Genomic DNA, 11,481 nt, shown 5'->3' with positions numbered 1-11,481 from the left:
GAGTAAAGAGAGAAAAAGGGAACAAAAATGTCTTAGCTGGTTAGCACAATAGGATCAGTGCTGGACTATTTGGCAACTTGGCACTATGTCATTTCCTTAACAAATTTTTCTTTGAAGGTTTTATTATTTTTCTAAATTAAGCTCTCATTTGATAATAGATTTTGAAGTTTGACATTTGAGTTTTTGAAATTGTAATTAGATACGTATGTATATTTTTAGAAAAAAAAATTGAAGTTACGTGAGTCAAAGTCCTGGTCAAAAGTTGAAGCTAGTTTTTAAGAATTTGAAAATATTTGAAGATCGGATTTTTAAAATCTGATTAAATTTCCTGGTCAAATAGATATTTGAACTAAATTTTATGGTCAAACATATATTTGAAGATAAATTTTTGAAAATTTATAGTCAACGCTAGCTAAATAATTAGTAGGCATTCGGTCATAAATTATAAATACTTTTCACTTTATTTGGAATTTATAGAATTGAAAATGAAGTTATGGTTGGTTATACTTTTTACAAAGCATATTTGAATTACTAGGATGTACTTAAATACAACTTTAAAAGTGAATTAAAAATAAATTATAAGATATTTTCCAACTTTAAATATAAATTTGAATTTAAAAAATTTATCATCAAACACCAAATTTTAAATAACATAATTATTATTCCAAATTTTTTATGACCAAACGAGTACTTTGTTGTTTTGATCAGGAAAAACAGGTTATTTATTGCTATAATTAAGAAATTCAGAAGAAGAAGAAAAGTCATTAACTAAGAAATTTCTCATAATTTTTTTCTTATCATTAACTTAAAGTCACAAATGGTCGCTATTGCATACGGCTAATCAATGTTGTTACATTTTGTTGAAAATAAATAACTAAGGAAAAATCTTATTATAATTTTTTTAAATTTCTGGCAATTCATTCAATTTATGACATTAGAACATATAAGTATATGATTTTCAACGTCACATCTTTAGTAAAAAAAATATTTACACGTAAATCAATAACATACGCAAAAGCCTTTCTATATTAGTATCACTTTTTTTTTTAAAAAAATTACTATAAAGTGTGATATTTTATATTTATACTCAGTATTTTCTTATAAGTGGTATCTTACTATTCTATGATGCCGCTTGGAGCAAGGTATATACGTTTTTGTGTGAGAGACCGCGTTATTATAAATTTTATATAAAATAAATAAAAATATTTATTTTTCAACTATTTAAACTATATAATATAGTTCACAAAATTAGTAATTCTACAAGTATGCCACCATTGACCATCCAAATGCAAGAAAACAAAAGGACGATATAAATAAACATATGTACCTAACAACCTTGAATCTTGATACCTTTTACCTATCACTTTTCTTCAAACATGTGACTTCTCTAATATATATATATATATATATATATTGGGGCGGAGTCAATTTATGATCAGGGGTTCATTCGATCCTCCTTCGACGAAAAATAATATAATTTATGTATAATTAAAATTAATTTTTATGTATATATATTGAACTCCCTTTAGTTAGTTCGTGTGTTTACTTTTTTAGTTTTTAAACTCCCTTAATTAAAATCTTGGTTCCGCAATTATATTTATATTATTATTTTCTGACTTAGATCACGTACAAGGGTAGGACATATTTTTTATTTTTTTGTTTTTTTTGGAGGTGTTATCTTTCAAACATGTTTTCGAAATTAATGTTAGAGACATTAGAAATGTTCTTTTGTGAAATTAATGTTTGGTGGTAGATTTGTCTGTGAAATAAATTAAATATCATGATTCAAATTATTTAATATTGTCATGTTGCTAGTGTTTTTTAATTGTTATTGTTGTTATCTTGCTTGGTTTTTTCTTTATTATTATTTTATCTGCGGCGCAAAAAGCTCAGTAGATTGGAAACTTGTGATGTATTTGGAATAAAAAAAAATAGATAGTAAAAGAAAAAAAAAGAGCAAAATTTTACTTTTTTAAAAGAATAAATGTGATTAGATATATATAGGTCATAGGAGAGAATAATAAATTACCATTTTATAAAGTTAGGATTAGAGTTAATTGACTTTATAGATACTTCCAAGGATGATATTATTTCAACCTAATTACTAGACTTTCGATTTATTCGACATACCTATATGATGGAATATTTTTTCAAACTTCAAGATGATTGATTAAAATATATTACTATATATAATAAGTGGGAATATCTACTACTTAGCACATGACAAGTGTTGGATGATATGTGCTTAGATAGTGTTGTACATTCTTCTTTTATGATTGTACCTTTAAAATTTATATTATTGGACAATTTAACACCATTAATTACGTACTACTTTATTAGCCGAAAAGCTAGGCCTCATTTGGGCCCATTTATTATTTATATGTTTTCAATTTTCAATATTTGTCTATCTAATTCTTTTTTTCAATCTTTTATTTTAAACTTCTTGAAATTTAATTACCTATTTATTACTCTCTCTATACTATGATTTCCTTTTTAGAGTCAAACTATAAGAATTATATATATGTATATATATTTTTTTTATTTTTTTTATTTTTACTATATATAATAAGTGGGAATATCTACTACTTAGCACATTACAAGTGTTAGATGATATGTGCTTAGATAGTGTTGTACATTCTTCTTTTATGGTTGTAAATTTAAAATTTATATTATTGGACAATTTAACATCATTAATTACCTACTACTTTATTAGCCGAAAAGTTAGACCTCATTTGGGTCCATTTATTATTTATATGTTTTCAATTTTCAATATATGTTGTCTATCTTATTCTTTTTTTCAACCTTTTATTTTAAACTTCTTTATTACTCTCTCTATACACTTTTAATTGTTATGATTTCCTTTTTAGAGTCAAACTATAAGAATTTTAACCAATATTTTACAATGTGTTTTTTCATCATATTCATATGCAAAAAATTACAATTTATAGTACTTTTTGTATATATTTTGCATATTTATTTATTTTTGTTTAAAATATCAAATTAATACAATCTAATTTAACTTTGAAAATTATTATATTACTACTATTAATAAGAGTGAATGTGAGGAACTTCCCGTTTATGGGAATTGACAAAAAAATCCTCAGTTGTTACTTTTGTAATTTCACATGAAAAATGTAATTCAATTGGTTAGTTAAAGGAATAGTGCAGCTGCATTTCATTTTTTGTATCTATTGGACTAATTTGTCCCCTTAAAACTACAAATAATTCGCACAACTTTCTGAAAACATGGGCCCCACTTATTACTACTTAGTTGTATTGCTTTGGTGACTGATATCAACTATTCTCTCTCCAATAATATTTCTCCAGTATTGACTTTATACATTTTTTAAGAAATTATAAATAAAAGAGTAATATTACTATATCATTCTTTAAATATAATGTATTAAAAAATATAATTGAAAAATTACTATAATTAATGATAAGGGGTAAACTATCCATTGATTTCATAAAGTGGACAAGTATTGTAGGATATTCCAAAAAACTATAATAGACAATAATTATTGGACGGATGGAGTAGGATTAAGTCTTTCTTTCAGTACTTTTCTCACATTAATTAATTTCTCTCAGCATTCAATTAGTGAATCTTTAGTAGAATTAATTAGAATACTTTTTACTTAATAATACGCACAATAAGCAATAAGAGGAGGCTTTCGTTGGTCTGTTCTTTTAAGGGTATGTTGCTAAACCATCAACATTGAAAGGTAGCTCTACTGATAATTGTGAAGAAAGCATATTAATGAATTAAAAATCAAAAAGAGGTAATTACTATATATTAGAAGAGTCTAGGATTTACTATCAAAAGTGGGCCCCATCTCCTTCCACTTAAATAATATTTTTCAACCTTATCATGGTAAAAGTTGAATTTATTATCCTTTTCATTTAATTTTATATGATATTATTTTTTCTATAAAATCATTATATATGTTTTAATAATTTAACTTTAAAGATTTTATTTTATCAAAATCTTGTACATTGAAATATATAGTTATGAATTTAAAATATTTTTAAAATCATATAAAAATTTCAATAACTTCTCAAATTCCATAATATAACACTTAAATACTACATATTATATATTAATTACTATACTATAAATGACTTAAATACTCCATATTATCTATTACAATAATTAACAATTATTTGACACTTTAAATTCTATCAATGCCATATAAATTAGGATAAAAAACCTAACATATAATATTTAAATATATTTAAAAATAATATAAGTAATACTATACATTACAATAATTAACAGCTTAATTATTTAAAACTTATATAAAAAATTTAATTGACTCTCTAAATTCTATTGGTACCACATAAAATGGATTATATAATAAACATATATTGTTTGAAATTGACGAAAAAGAAACAATAAATTACAATAATTAATAAAAAAAAAAGTCCACTCCAAAAAATCTATCAATTAACAACATATATTGTTTGAAATTGACGAAAAAGAAACTATAAATTACAATAATTAACAAAATAAATCTCTCGACTCCAACAAATCTATCAATTAATGCCACATAAATTGGGACATGGCAAATAACATATATTATTAAAAAATTAGGTTCAAAATGTACTAAAAAATACAATAATTAACAACTTAATATATTAAAGAGACATATAAAAAAGGGTTAATATTTGAAATTCTGCATCTGCCACATAAATTAGAACAAATAGAGTAATAAATATTATTTTCAAAATTATGTTAAAAAAAAGTACTACAAATCACAATAGCTAACAATTTAAAATATTTTTAAAATCATATAAAAATTTCAATAACTTCTCAAATTCCATAATATGACATAAATTAAAAAAAAAAGTGTTATAAATCATAATAAATAGTACAATATTTAAACTACTTTAAAAGCATTATAAATTGTAATAAATAATACAACAATTTAAATTACTTAAAATTTAACGACTTAAAAATATTTTTTTAAATGTATTAAAATTTTGGTTAATTGTCAAAACTTTACATGTGCCACATAAATTGGGACATGGACAGTCACACATATTTTTTTAAAAAAATTACATTAAAAGTATTCTATCAATTAACAACATATATTGTTTGAAATTGACGAAAAAGAAACTATAAATTACAATAATTAACAAAATAAATCTCTCGACTCCAACAAATCTATCAATTAATGCCACATAAATTGGGACATGGCAAATAACATATATTATTAAAAAATTAGGTTCAAAATGTACTATAAAATACAATAATTAACAACTTAATATATTAAAGAGACATATAAAAAAGGGTTAATATTTGAAATTCTGCATCTGCCACATAAATTAGAACAAATAGAGTAATAAATATTATTTTCAAAATTATGTTAAAAAAAAGTACTACAAATCACAATAGCTAACAATTTAAAATATTTTTAAAATCATATAAAAATTTCAATAACTTCTCAAATTCCATAATATGACATAAATTAAAAAAAAAATGTTATAAATCATAATAAATAGTACAATATTTAAACTACTTTAAAAGCATTATAAATTGTAATAAATAATACAACAATTTAAATTACTTAAAATTTAACGACTTAAAAATATTTTTTTAAATGTATTAAAATTTTGGTTAATTGTCAAAACTTTACATGTGCCACATAAATTGGGACATGGACAGTCACACATATTTTTTTAAAAAAATTACATTAAAAGTATTCTATCAATTAACAACATATATTGTTTGAAATTGACGAAAAAGAAACTATAAATTACAATAATTAACAAAATAAATCTCTCGACTCCAACAAATCTATCAATTAATGCCACATAAATTGGGACATGGCAAATAACATATATTATTAAAAAATTAGGTTCAAAATGTACTATAAAATACAATAATTAACAACTTAATATATTAAAGAGACATATAAAAAAGGGTTAATATTTGAAATTCTGCATCTGCCACATAAATTAGAACAAATAGAGTAATAAATATTATTTTCAAAATTATGTTAAAAAAAAGTACTACAAATCACAATAGCTAACAATTTAAAATATTTTTAAAATCATATAAAAATTTCAATAACTTCTCAAATTCCATAATATGACATAAATTAAAAAAAAAAGTGTTATAAATCATAATAAATAGTACAATATTTAAACTACTTTAAAAGCATTATAAATTGTAATAAATAATACAACAATTTAAATTACTTAAAATTTAACGACTTAAAAATATTTTTTTAAATGTATTAAAATTTTGGTTAATTGTCAAAACTTTACATGTGCCACATAAATTGGGACATGGACAGTCACACATATTTTTTTAAAAAAATTACATTAAAAGTATTCTATCAATTAACAACATATATTGTTTGAAATTGACGAAAAAGAAACTATAAATTACAATAATTAACAAAATAAATCTCTCGACTCCAACAAATCTATCAATTAATGCCACATAAATTGGGACATGGCAAATAACATATATTATTAAAAAATTAGGTTCAAAATGTACTATAAAATACAATAATTAACAACTTAATATATTAAAGAGACATATAAAAAAGGGTTAATATTTGAAATTCTGCATCTGCCACATAAATTAGAACAAATAGAGTAATAAATATTATTTTCAAAATTATGTTAAAAAAAAGTACTACAAATCACAATAGCTAACAATTTAAAATATTTTTAAAATCATATAAAAATTTCAATAACTTCTCAAATTCCATAATATGACATAAATTTAAAAAAAAAGTGTTATAAATCATAATAAATAGTACAATATTTCAACTACTTTAAAAGTATTATAAATTGTAATAAATAATACAACAATTTAAATTACTTAAAATTTAACGACTTAAAAATATTTTTTTAAATGTATTAAAATTTTGGTTAATTGTCAAAACTTTACATGTGCCACATAAATTGGGACATGGACAGTCACACATATTTTTTTAAAAAAATTACATTAAAAGTATTCTATCAATTAACAACATATATTGTTTGAAATTGACGAAAAAGAAACTATAAATTACAATAATTAACAAAATAAATCTCTCGACTCCAACAAATCTATCAATTAATGCCACATAAATTGGGACATGGCAAATAACATATATTATTAAAAAATTAGGTTCAAAATGTACTATAAAATACAATAATTAACAACTTAATATATTAAAGAGACATATAAAAAATGCTTAATATTTAAAATTATGCGTGTGCCACATAAATTAGAACAAACAGAGTAATAAATATTTTTTTCTAAATTATGTTAAAAAAAAGTACTACAAATCACAATAGCTAAAAATTTAAAATATTTTTAAAATCAGATAAAAATTTCAATAACTTCTCAAATTCCATAATATGACATAAATTAAAATAAAAAAATATATATATTTGGGCCCTGTGCTGGCACGGGGTCCTATATCTAGTTAAACCATAAAATATTATAAAGACATCTATAAAATTTGGTTAAAGCTCAAAATCTATTAGTGCCATATAAATTAGGATAGAGGAAATAACATATATTATTTGAAATAACATGAAACGTACTACAAATCACACAATAATTAGCAATTTCAAAATTTAAAGGACATACAAAAAATTTGATCAACTCTCAAAATTCTACTAATGTCACATTGTTTGGGATAGAAAAAGTAACATATACGTAAAATGTACTATAACTCGTAATAATTAAATAACTTCAAAATCTAAAAGACATATACAAAATTTGCTTGACTTTCGAAATTCTATCAATGACACATAAATTGGGACAAAGGGAATATTGAAAATTACATATAAAGTATTATTAACCACAATAATCAACAACTTAAAATTTAAAGAACATATAAAAAAATTGTTTGACCGTTAAAATTTTATTAATGTCACATAAATTAAAATAAAAAATAAAAATATATAGTTATGAAAATATTGAAAAAGAAAAGGTTTTTTTCAAACTAGGTCGAATAAGGGAGGATTGTTCAAGCGTGCTTTATAAGAAGATCGATCAGGGATTTTATCTCAATCTAATGTGGAATTCTTTCCATCAACATATACCCCCTCAAGTCTGAAGCCAAACATTCTTTATCTGGCGTTTCAGTATCATTCAGTTTGGAGCATGACATTCAAGGATCGAGAATACATTCCCATCAAAATTTAACTCTTAAAGGATACTATAAGTAAGAAATATTTTGCTAACGATAAGGAATGCATGGACCAAAAGTGTATTGCACGGTAAAATTGAGCAATTTAGATTAGTATATGTATCGATAAATTTAAATTAATTCCCTTGATTTGGTTCTATAGTTGTTAACTCGATGGATAAAAGCTAGTATTGTTATGGAAATAGAAACATCGACAACAATCAATGTGATTGGATGGTTGGGGCTCCTTTATTCTTGATTAAAGGTTCGGATTCTAGCCAGCTCTAGAAATAAAACAATATCATTTGGAGCGTCACCCTCAGAGTTATGCGAGTGGCAGCCTTGTGGAGCTAGAAATTTGATAAAGAATGTGCAACTTTTCTTCTCAGTTATATTAATTAAGGGTATGAAAAAATAAATATAAACACATACACACTCATATAATAGCTAAAATTTAACTTATGTACACCACATAATTTTTCAGCAAAAGGTGTGCAATGAACCACCCTTCTCTTAATTAGGTGGCTCGTTCATGAGTCTTGCAATGTACAGATCTAAATTTAACCAGACCTTAATATAAATACCGAACATCAAATTGAAAAAAAAAAATATTGCCAACTATTTTCTTATTGAGTGGTATGCAGCAAATATAGTTATCATATTTAATTTCTTCTCAATTTTTGTTATGCATTAAAACCATAGACAACTATTAGATAGTGCATGCACATGGTGATCCATTAATTCACTTAATGGAGTGAACAATTTGTTGATTTCGACTTTTCAAATGATGAATGAAGTGATCCACTTATTACACAAGGTATTCATACGTTTGCCTTCAATTGATTAGTTCAATGACTACATCAATCATAATTTATTAGATTCCATATCTTTTCTAGAATAAGCGTTTAGTACGAAGAAACATATTTTTCATGAATTAAAAAATAAATATGTTTTCTATATTTATATACTTTTTAATATTTGATAAGAAGACGGAAATATTGTTTCAAAAGCATGTAGTGGAATGGAAGTAAGCAAGGTGGTAGCTAACCGGGGGGGGGGGGGGGGGGAGAGATAATAGTGCGATCAAATATCACTTATAGATATATTTTTTCCGTTCGTCTAACAAAATCATTTTTCTAATAATATATGATATTTGATAAGGTAGCAGAAAATATTATCATAAGAATATGTAGTGGGATGAGAATGGGCAACAATATATATATATATATATATATATATATATATATATATATATATATATGACGGATAAGAGTCTGAAAAATACCTCAACTTTGGTCGAATTTGCTGTTGCGATACTAAACTTTCATGAGGACCTATTACCTCCCTAGACTATTTAATAACGTATTTTAAATATAAATATTTACCCACGTGGACATAAAAAATAATGCTAAATTATAAATAGTAATGTGTCCACGTGGACACATATATACCTTTAAAATACACTATTAAATAGTTCATGGGGTAAAAAATACGGTATTAAATAATCTAAGGAGGTAATAGGTCCTCATGAAAGTTTAGTATCGCAATGGCAAATTCGATTAAAATTGGGATATTTTTCAGACCCTTATCCCTATATATAACGTGAAGTGTTATTTTATAGAACATGTTTTCTCGATTTTTTCAGTGAAGTTATTTTTCTAATGCTTTTTGACGTTTGGTAAGAAAGTAGAAAATATCGTCTCAAATGCATGTTTTTTCTAGGGTGGTTGGGGTATTGGGGGTAGAGAGAAGACAATAGTGTGACAATGTTACTTTATTATAAAACATGTTTTTTCTAGTTTTTCGATTGGAGAAAATATTTTTCTAAATACATTAATTAACAAATATGTGAAATATGAAAAATATTTTGTACCTTACCAAACAAACCTTTTTTTTCTTTTTAAATTGTCAATGGGAAAATTGTATAAAGTAGAAAATTATTAATTTAAATTAAATGTTATAACCACAGTTTCATTTAATTCTAATCCATAGCAAACACTTTGTCATCGCCTTTCTCCCCAGATTACTCGCTCGGCACTCTCCTGGTCTCGCTCGCCAGTCTCTCTCTAGCCTCTCTCACTTTATACAAACAGAAATGTATAAATTATGTTTGTGTTTGTATAAAGCGAGAGAAAACTGTATATATACTCATCTTTTCGTTCGCCTCTCTCCCCAGAGAATCTCGCTCGCCACTCTCCCAGATCTCGCTTGCCACTCTCCCTCGCCTCTCTCACTTTATACAAACACAAATATATAAATTGTGTTTGTGTTTGTATAAAGCGAGAGAAAACGTATATACAAATACATATACTTTCGTCCTATACACTTATAATTATACAAAGCTGCCAACTATTTATACAAACAAGAGACTGTCAGCGATTTATACAAATGAGAGGTTGCCAGCGATTTATATAAATCTGATACTCTAAAGTTTACTCATTGCCAATATGGTTATGACACAAAATTTCCATTAAGCTTTCTTATTCCACTTAATTGTTCGTTAATTGTAAAATTCAAAGAAGAGAAAATTAGGCATTAGTCAAAATTTGAAAAGTATCCTATAAATATATAAACATAACACGTTAATGTAAGACTAGAAGACTTATTATTTTGGATTTAATGAAAGTTACAAAGATATTTGTTTAACATATTGTTTAACTTTTGAATTTTCTTCTGTTGAACATAGATAATTATCTCACATAAATTCAGACTAATTGCAATAGGTTTAGCAAACATAAAAATCATATTTGTATGTTATAGTTATAGTTTGTATAATTGCGTTACATAGCAAACTTTATGTTTGCTATATAGCATCAGATTTGTATAAATCGTTGGCAACATCAGATTTGTATAAATCGCTGGCAGCCTCTCGTTTGTATAAATCGTTGGCAGCTTTGTATAATTATAAGTGTATAGGACGAAAGTATATGTATTTGTATTTGTATATACAATTTTCTCTTTCTTTATAAAAACACAAACGCAATTTATACCTTTGTGTTTGTATAAAGTGAGAGAGCGAGCGAGATTCTCTAGGGAGAGAGGCGAACGAAAAGATATGTATATATACAATTTTCTCTCGCTTTATACAAACACAAACATAATTTATACATTTCTGTTTGTATAAAGTGAGAGAGGCTAGAGAGAGACTGGTGAGCGAGACCAGGAGAGTGGCGAGCAAGAAATTTGGGGAGGGAGGCGATGACAAAGTGTTTGCTACATATTAGAATTAAATGAAATTGTGGTTATAACATTTAATTTGAATTAATAGTTTGCTATTTTATATAATTTTCCCTCAAATAAAAGGGCTAAATGGAAAAGAATTATGACGTGTGACGATTTCATC

This window comes from Solanum stenotomum, unplaced genomic scaffold (genome assembly GCF_019186545.1).
Source record: "Solanum stenotomum isolate F172 unplaced genomic scaffold, ASM1918654v1 scaffold23673, whole genome shotgun sequence".
NCBI lineage: Eukaryota > Viridiplantae > Streptophyta > Magnoliopsida > Solanales > Solanaceae > Solanum > Solanum stenotomum.
The sequence above is the reverse complement of the archived record's forward strand: the minus strand, read 5'-3'. Positions refer to the sequence as shown.